Source organism: Protopterus annectens, chromosome 2.part0 (assembly GCF_019279795.1).
Source record: "Protopterus annectens isolate FY-2018-M chromosome 2.part0, PAN1.0, whole genome shotgun sequence".
NCBI classification, from domain to species: domain Eukaryota; kingdom Metazoa; phylum Chordata; order Ceratodontiformes; family Protopteridae; genus Protopterus; species Protopterus annectens.
Genome location: NC_056728.1, coordinates 1,234,398,526 through 1,234,407,827, shown reverse-complemented (window position 1 = coordinate 1,234,407,827; position 9,302 = coordinate 1,234,398,526).

Sequence of the window (9,302 nt, the reverse complement as noted above, 5' to 3'; positions counted from 1 at the left end):
CAAACAAGGAAAGACCTGAAATGACAACAAAACAGTCCAAGACTATGAGGCAAGATAAAACTCTGGATATGTTTAGTACAACCGAGAGCCCAAGACAGGGACAATTTGTCCTGAGGTAGAGAAGGCTGAGATGGACAGAAGACAACATGAATCTGCTGTTATGCCAAGTACAAAAGATTTGTACCAGTTGTCCTTTCTGTCCATCTTACCTATGGAACAGGGTCCCCAGCTACAATAAACCTTAGGAGGACTCATTGAAGGATATTCCAAAGGATGGTGGAGCCTAACAAAGCCCTAGACCTAGACTGCAGATCCAGCTTATAATGACAGATAAGTTCAGTGTTGACCAAGTAGCCTAGCTACAGTACCGATATCATCAAATTGGGACTCTAGAAAACAAAAGCTGCACTGGTTGTCACAGCCCTAATTAAATGACCTTTAGGCTTGTAAGCCAGTGATTGTCCCTTGGCTCTATAATATAAACATAATGCAATTGGATAACCACCTGGATAGTGTGGCCTTGGAAACAACAGTTCCCAATTTAGCTTTTGAAAAGCAAAGTTGTTGGTGGTCAGATTTTCTGAAGTCCTTGCTATGGTGTAAACGGAAGGATAACTGACGAACATTAACAAATGTAGGAGACTGCCATCATTGTTTGAGAAACTGGGAAAGAAAACCAGATTAATCGCTCAGTTCAAGGCAGAGTCAGAAGCAACTCTGGGAAGAAAGTTAAGGTTTCTCCCAGAGTGAATTTTGTCTTTATGAAAGATCAAATATAGTGATTTGCACACAAGTTCTGAAATTCTCCTTGCTGAGGTAACTGCCACCAGAAAGACAGTTTTCAAAGAAAGGAGTTTCAATTCCATAATAACTGCAGGTTCAGAAGGTGATTTTGTCAAAGGCCTGTACTTAAATAATAATATCCTAAGGTAGAACAGGATGCCTTAGGAGGAGGCTTCAGGACAAAGGTACCCCACAAAAAATCCTTATACAGTTTTAATGAAGCAATAAAAATCCTTATACAGTTTTAATGAAGCAATGCGAGTTTGCCTTTTACCAGCATGAAAACTCAAGATAGCTGCCAACCATCTGTGTACTAAAACGATCTGCTAGAAAATCTAGAACTGATCCCCAGAAAGAAAACCACTTCTATTTCTTCCTATAAACCTTCCTAGTGGAAGGTTTTGGGGATGAAGACAGGATGAGGATCACAGTGGACTAAAGCCTGGAATTTCTGGCCATCATTGGAAGTGGAGGAACCAAGACATCAACTTCAGGGATTTGATATCTGAGTGAGGCTTGTTGGATGGAAGAGACTCTGGGGCCAAATGTAAACCACAGCATCCTTGAGGGACTGCACTTATTGTGGAATCAGACCAAAGATATTGGTGCATTTCATTTTGGTTAGTGCTGTAAGTAGAATACAAGGTTGGTCTGGTCTCGGTGGCTAAAATTCATAAGTGGCTACTGTCTGAGAGACTACTCATGCAGCAGAAGACAACATCTGCTCAACATGTTTGCAAATATACTGGATTTGACCAAAATATGCTTTGCAATCAGAAAGTGCTGGGAAGACCTTGCCCACTGTCAAACCTTCATGGCATCACAACAAAGGGTAAGAATGAGTTCATCTTTGTTTGTTGATGTACCAGACCTACTGATAAATTGTTAGCCTGGATAGCATCACACCCATCTGGAGGAAGTCTTAGAAGGCCTGCAATGTTAGGACTGCCCTTATCTCCAGAATACTGCTGTGAAGACTGGCCTTTGTTGAAGACCACATGCCTTAAACAAGTTTCCCCTCAAAATGCCACCCCCGAAGGGAAGGGTCTGTAGTTACCATGGCTGTCAAAGAGAGAGAACAAAGAGATAACAATAGAGAGACCAGAGGAGAATTTAGCCATCAGTGAATATGTTGTCTACATATCCCACAGAGTCTGACCATTAAGTGCACAGGATGGGCCACTGTACTGAGTCTACTGTAACATTCTCATGTGGAATTTTGCATGAGGAATAAGAGTGATAGATGTTGCCATAAAGCGCAACACTAGTATTATGAACCTTGCCTTGGGATTTTGTTGATACTGGATCAAGGACGACTGTTGGCTCAGCATGACTAACCTTGAATACAAAACTCTGCCTATCTGTAAGGTGGTGTACAGGTAGCATCATATGAACTCTATGGTCTGGACCAATGTTAACTTGAGCCTCTCTGTGTTTATCATGATTCCAAAATGATGATACAAATTGAGTAAGGAATCCTTAGCCTGAATCATCCGGATCCCTCTCAATGGCAGTTATGAGTCAGTCGTGTAGGTATGGGAACACTCTGAACCCTTGTAGTCTGATATGTGCTGCTACTACAGTCATGCATTTGGTAAACTCGGGGGGGGGGGGCATTGTGGCAAGTTCACAGAACAGAGCTCTGAACTGAAAGTGACTGCCTCCCCTGCCAACAGCAAAGGAACCTCCTGGACTGCCATCTTTTTCTGTGGTAGTAGGAGTCCTGAAGGTCCACTGAGTGCATCCAGTTCTTCCTCAGAAGTAAGAGAAATTGAAGTGTGGCCATCCAGAACGTTGTCCATTTCACAAATTAGTTTAAGTGACCAAGGTTTCTATTTTCCTATGAAACCAGAAAGAAACTAGTCTAGTATCTGGATCCTTGCTTGACTGGTGGAGCTCCTAGATGACTGACTCATCTAGCATTTCTTGCGCTACTGTCTTCCACTGTGGAGTTTGTCATCAGAAAGGTGTGTATGTGTGTGACATTTCTGGTGGGTAAAGAAGAGGAGTGACAGTTTCTGTTTGTTGCTCTCAGCAACCACATATTAAGAGAGATGGCTGATTAGGTGTTAGCTTGCAAAAATAAGAACCCCCAACTACCTCGAGTGTGTGGCAACCAGACAACCTTTCAGAAGATCTGGAAGTATGCGCCTGTGAACAGGCATTGAAACCCTACATTCTGTGGACTATCTCTGCCTCTAGGTAACATCCATTGTTGCTCCTCCCCCTGCCCATGGGGAGGGTATGTCTCCAGATGTGTGCAGTACAAAAGCCTGAGACATACCACAGAGAGCTCCTTCTTCATAGCTGCTGCCACCACAATGATATCAACTGTAGATCCCTTGCTCCAGTGAGGTCTAGCTCGTGGCAACATAAAATCTTGTCTGGCTTGCTTGATATGGGCTCTACCACATCCAGCTCCTTCCATGCCCACTGGGACAATAGGGCAGTAAGCTCATCTGCCAAATGGGACCACTCAGGAAGTAGATGGGCCTACTCCAGAAGCCTTGAGGAACATCAATCCCTCTTGAGAAAGGGCAACTGTGGAAGAGCCCCCCCCCCCCCAATTTGTTGCAGTAATTCCAACGGTCTCCAAAGGAGAAGTCTTCTGGAAGGACCTTGGGAACCATTCCCCCCCTTAAATAAAACTGTTATCGGTGAGAAAATGTTGAGAGGATTCCAAATGCCTCCTTTTGGAAGAGCACTGGAAGCAATCTGGGGAAGAGTCATAAGCCTAAAAGGGAGTTCATCTGTTGAGGCCTAAAGCAGCTGCCCTGAGTAAAAGGATTTAGAAGAAAAGCAGATGCCAGAGAAAATTGGGACAGATCTGAGTGAGGGTGGGATACCTCTTCTCTAGACAGAGAGATAGACTTCTTGAATGCCTTGAAGGAGTATTCCTCAGATTCAAAGATCTGGATAAAAAAAAACTTCAAGAGATGCAGCTCAGCTCCAAAGCAGACACCAGAGCAGAGCTATCAAATTCCGAGGTAAAGGGATGGACCTAAAAGACTAATCCCAACATTGGTGCACCAACACCAATCTCTTTACTATCGGACCCCTGAGATCTAATGCCAGAGTTGAGTGGTTCAGTGATACTGTCAGTTTCAAAGACATCTGGTCTACTGGCTCCGATAAAGAAACCTCATAGAAAGCACTCAGATTCATTAGACACTGGAAACAAAAGTTAGGTTGGAGAAGGAGACAGTGAGGGAAAAGGCTTGGTCCCAGCACCCCAAGAGCAGAGAAAGCAGGATGACCTCCATCTGAATCTGGGCATTCAGGAATATCCATCTCATCCTGTCTACATCAGCTTCCATTAATCTTCTTGATGACCATATCAACCTAAAGCAAGAGGTTGTGGAGGAAAGCCAAAGATCTTTCAGAGTGAGTACCGGATCAGAGATGAGGTGTGGTCAGTGTCAGGGAAAATGTATGTTCCAGTAGAAGAGGAGGAGTCAGCAAAAGGATATGAACAGGATTTGGACCAGAAAAAAACAGAAGGTGTTGGATCTCAAGACTTAGACATTATAGGAGCTGAACCAACCGCACCTGAAGGACCTGGTAACCTCTTTCAGTACTCTTTCACATTCTCTCTCTCTCCCTGTAGACCTCTCTCTTTCTTTTTTCTTATTGCTCTGATTTTTCTTTTTGTTGTTTTCATGGTTCTCCCCACGGAGACCTTTAACAAATGAAAACCTAATAAGCCAATTCTCCAAGAGAGCCTGGAAGAAGACATTTTAGCATTAACTTTGTTTGATGGTCTGAAAGGGCCTATAGACCAAAGGGCACAGACAACACATTCCTCTTGAAGATGAGCAGTTCCCAGGCAGTAAACACAAAGTATTTGGATCATGGGGAGAATATTATGCCCACAAGCAGTGCATTTTTTAAACCCTGGTGCCTTGTCTGATATTGCATTGAAGCACACTAGCAACACCACACTACTACTCAACTCTAAGAAAAAGTGCAGGAACAACTGCAACACTCCATAACACTGTACTAGCAAATAGCAGAGGCAATAAATATAACCCTTTTTTTTAAAGGGCAAGGGAGAGGAAAGAAAGAAAAAAGGTCAGAACAACCCCGCAAAAAGAAACTACAATTCTGGAAAAACAGTAGAAAGCTTTTGCTAAGTGAACTATAAGAAACCTAAAGAATAGGGGAGATCAATAGGTCAACAGACCACAAAAATCCACTTATCTGAAGCAAAAACACTAAGTCCTGGACACCACATCTGCTACGTCAAGCAGCAAATGAGATCTGAGAAACTGTGTGTGTGTGTGTGTGTGTGTGTGTGTGTGTGGTGGAAGGGAATTCTGGGTTGGGTAAGGAGCTTCGGTCTTGGATCCAAAAGTTAGAGTTGCTGACATCTGATTTGATATACCTACCAATATCAGAGATGGACGTAAAAGTCACCATCGGATAATCAAGTTAAAACTATAATAAAATAAAAATCATAATGCAGCAGGCCACTTAGAAAAAGACAACTACCAGCAAGTTAAACCTCGATTCAAACATAATTAAAACAGTACTAAAAATAACCCCTAGCTGTTGGAAAGCTACCACAAAAGCACCTAAAATATTTTAAAAAGTCCAGATGAAAGCTACCCACAAAACAACCCACTTATAAAAATCTGTGCAAAGTATTTAAGTCCAGTTGAAGATAATTTAAGCAGCTACTACATCGTAGTGAAAGTAATAGAAAAACAGTAGTTTAAAAAAAAAAAAAAAAAGATAAATGGTACATGTGTAGGTCTGACATGCTGTCTACTGAATGTCACCATATAACATTCCCTGAACTTACAGCACAGGATATCATATGTACAAGTAGCAACAGTCACAAAACAAGTTCAATGGACCACATGGCACAAGGTATATTGTACAGTGGAGTAGTTATCGTAAAATGTGCTGACTAATCCTATAGGTATTTCATGTAACTCTCACCTTTTGAACAAAAGGTTTCCATCCTCTCTCTCTTCAGCAGACATGCCATGCTCTCAGAAATTAAGTCAGGCAGTGTATTTCATTTATCTTGTTGACTGGGACAATCTAACATGACAGGAACCATTTCCAGCAGAGACCTGGGGATAAAAGCTCCAGCACTTACAGAGGAATATAGCATACTAGATCACCAAAAGGCTTCACAAGCAGGACAGATATTAGGCAACTACAAAAAATGTGGAAGGAAGCTGTTTATAAAATTCATTGCTTAGCAAACACAATCTTTTGACTATAAAAAGATAGTTTGGTGCCTTATATACAGATCAGGATGTCTGAAAGAAAGGAAAAAAAGCATAACATTTTACAGAAAAGTGAACATTAATGAGAAAAAACAAAAACTGGTATACAGTTATATCTCCAGCCTAGGTTGAGGTATTGCATTACAGATGTTTTAAAGAAGTTAGGACTGACATCACTTCAGAGAAGCAGGGTTAAGTCATTCAGACATAAATACAGCTGTGAAGTGGTGGGTCCTTATGCAAGCTGTTGGTGGGAAGTGGTTTAATTAGGAAATTTGGGAAGGAGTTTAGGGTTGCAATAGATTTTATTTGGAAATTATAAGACCTAAGAAAGTTAGAAAAGACAGCATTACTGTAATACAGAGTAAAGAGATGGCCATCTATAAGGATAGTGTGTTATGTGTCTAAATCTAATAATATAATTGTTCCCTTAACTCAACCCTCATTAGGCCAGTCATTGAATATAATGTTTTCTTTGGCATGTCTCTCTCCAGATACAAGCAAAAACTGGAATGCCCATGGAGATACCTTACTAAAACAACATACAGCCTAAGCAACATGTCCATTATGGACCAACTCAAAGCCCTGCCAATATACTTGGTATCTTACAGACTTGATAAGAGGTCACCTATGTCTGGCATACAAGACTTCCTCCAACCCATTACTAATGGATTTACTGCACATCAACAACTCAAAGTGGTGTTAGAGATACTCTGTCTAGACACCTGAACCTCTTCTGAAACATAACAGAATGGTTTGGAGGAACAGGTATATCTCACAGAGGATAACGTTGCTCGGGAAAAGAATTCCTCATCCACATAAAATTAAATTCATCCCTGTCTATATTCAAGAGCAACTTAGATCTATGGATACTAAAACAGAAAATTTTCCTCAGGACTGCCCCATGTACTACTAAAGGACACAGGCAGCTCCTAAATGCTTTATACCACACGTCTCCAAAAATTATATAGGGCATCATCCCAGTTATACCCATTAGGGATAATATGCAATTACTGACCATGGGGTGGGCAAGACCAGTCTGTAACTAAATGGGATAGGTTATTTTGAGCAGAAAAAGGGAAATTGGCTAGGCTTAAAATTGCCCACAAGGGCAGCTAGCCTAGTACTTGCCTATGAACATATACAGTGAGCTATTTTTTATGGCTGATGAAGACACTTTGCAAGCAAGTTATAACCAACTGTTAAATTTAAGAGCTGTGTTGAGGTACTTTCCTTGTAGAAGATTAGCGGCAAAATGGAAAATACTATGGTAGGCTTCTATAGTTTGTCAAGAAGTAGGAAGCACAGACTTACGAGTACGTCTGGAACAATGAGAGTTATGGAACAGTTGAGGACTGACAGCAGCATTTCCTGCCGAGTGCTTCAGGAAATGATATACATGATACACAAACCCTAGCTTACAACTGCACTGATGGAACACCTTTTGGGCATGAAGGCTGATCAGAGAACAGTTGAAAAACAGCATGAGTGATCCCTTCTAGTCCAGGTTTAGAGCATGACAAAGCACTGCAATTCTCATAGTGTTTAATGATCTCCTAGCTAGTCATTATTCCATCTTGGACCATCTCGATCTCTCATCGGCTTTTGATATGGTGATATTCCTTTGGACCTCCTGGACAATTACTGTGGCATTTTTGGTGATGTCCTGGACTGGCTTCTTTCTAGTCTCTCAATGTATCCAGGGTGTGGCAACTATGGTTAATCTTTCTTCCTCCCACATTCCAAATTCTGGGATACCACAGGGCATAAAATTCTTGGCTCACTTCTTTTCACTGTACAGTTGCCGCCACTGGGGGACTATTTCTAATAGAGGTCTACATCACTGTTAAATTAATGACTCCCAGCTTTATATCTTGTACCCTAAGCAGTCTCTGCCTGAATTCAAGCAACTGGCAAATGACCTGGAATACATCAATTATTCTATACTTATTTATTGTCAAGTTCTATTCATCTCAGATGGTGGCAATGGTTGCTCATGCTAATATTAGGGATTCCTCTGTAGTACTCTCACCCCCAGTATAGTGTAGATACATTTTTTATTTGTTTAAGGCATGTGATCGTGGAATGATTACTGATGACAGGCTGTCATTAATGAACCGGATTTCAGCTCATGATCAAGAACCTCAATCCATCCTCTGACGTCCCTACTGCAATGTCTGCACTTATGTCTTTTCTGCCATTTTAACTACTGCAATGTCCTACCCCCAAGGCTTTCTGATACATAACTTACTCATTTACAGTGGATGCAGATCTCTGTTGCCCACTGCTAGATCTTTAAGCTCCAATGCATTACACCAGTTTTGTGTAGTCTGCACTGCCTGCTTATTATGTCTATTAAATGGTGGATAATTTGCAAAGTTCTTGTTTTAGTCTGTTTACCATTACACAGTTTTGGTCCTCTCCATCTCACTTCAAATATAAAAGACAATGAAACAGTGTCATGTCACACTATGTTAAAAAAAGTTATGTACTTGCCATAATGTTCCATCTGTGTGGTCTACTTTCACTCTTCCTCAACAGGTAGCTTCGGATCAGACCCTTGGATTCGACTCGGACACTTTTTACAGCTTGTGGATACTGGAAACTCTCAAGCTCCTCCCTTACCCACAATGCTCTAGTCTCCTACCATACCTCAGATCTTGTTTGCTAAAAAAAGAAACCAATACCTGGAGCTCAAAGGCAAAAAAACAATACCTGGAGCTCAAAGACAAAAACATTGGTTCCCTATTATCTTCTCATTCTTCCAGAAGTCAGAAACTAAAAATGGTGGTGACTGGAGGGAAGGGAGTTGAGGAACATGAAAACGGATAACATACATGGAACATTATGGTTAGTACATAAATTCTTTCCTTGATGTTGTCCATTTTCATTCCTCAACAAATAGGACAGAGTCCCCAGCTACCTGAATCCCCAGGAGGACTCCAAGGAAGGATATTCCTAAGCACTGTTGAGCTGAAGGCTGCTCTTCCCCTCAAGAACAGATCCAATTTGTCTTGTCTTTCGGCTTTTCCCAGTTAGGGGTCACCACAGCAGAACTACGGTCCGCTAATGACTGGCAGTGGATTTTTACGGTGCCAGCCCGATGCCCAACCTTCATAGAAGGCACACCCATTCATGAACACACCTACCTGCAGATCCAATTTGTAATGAGTGATACATATGAAGATTAGCCAAAGTTGCATCTGCACAGATATCATCCATGGAGGACTTGGATAAAAATACTGATGAAGTTGCCATGGTCCAGTTTGAGTGTGTTCT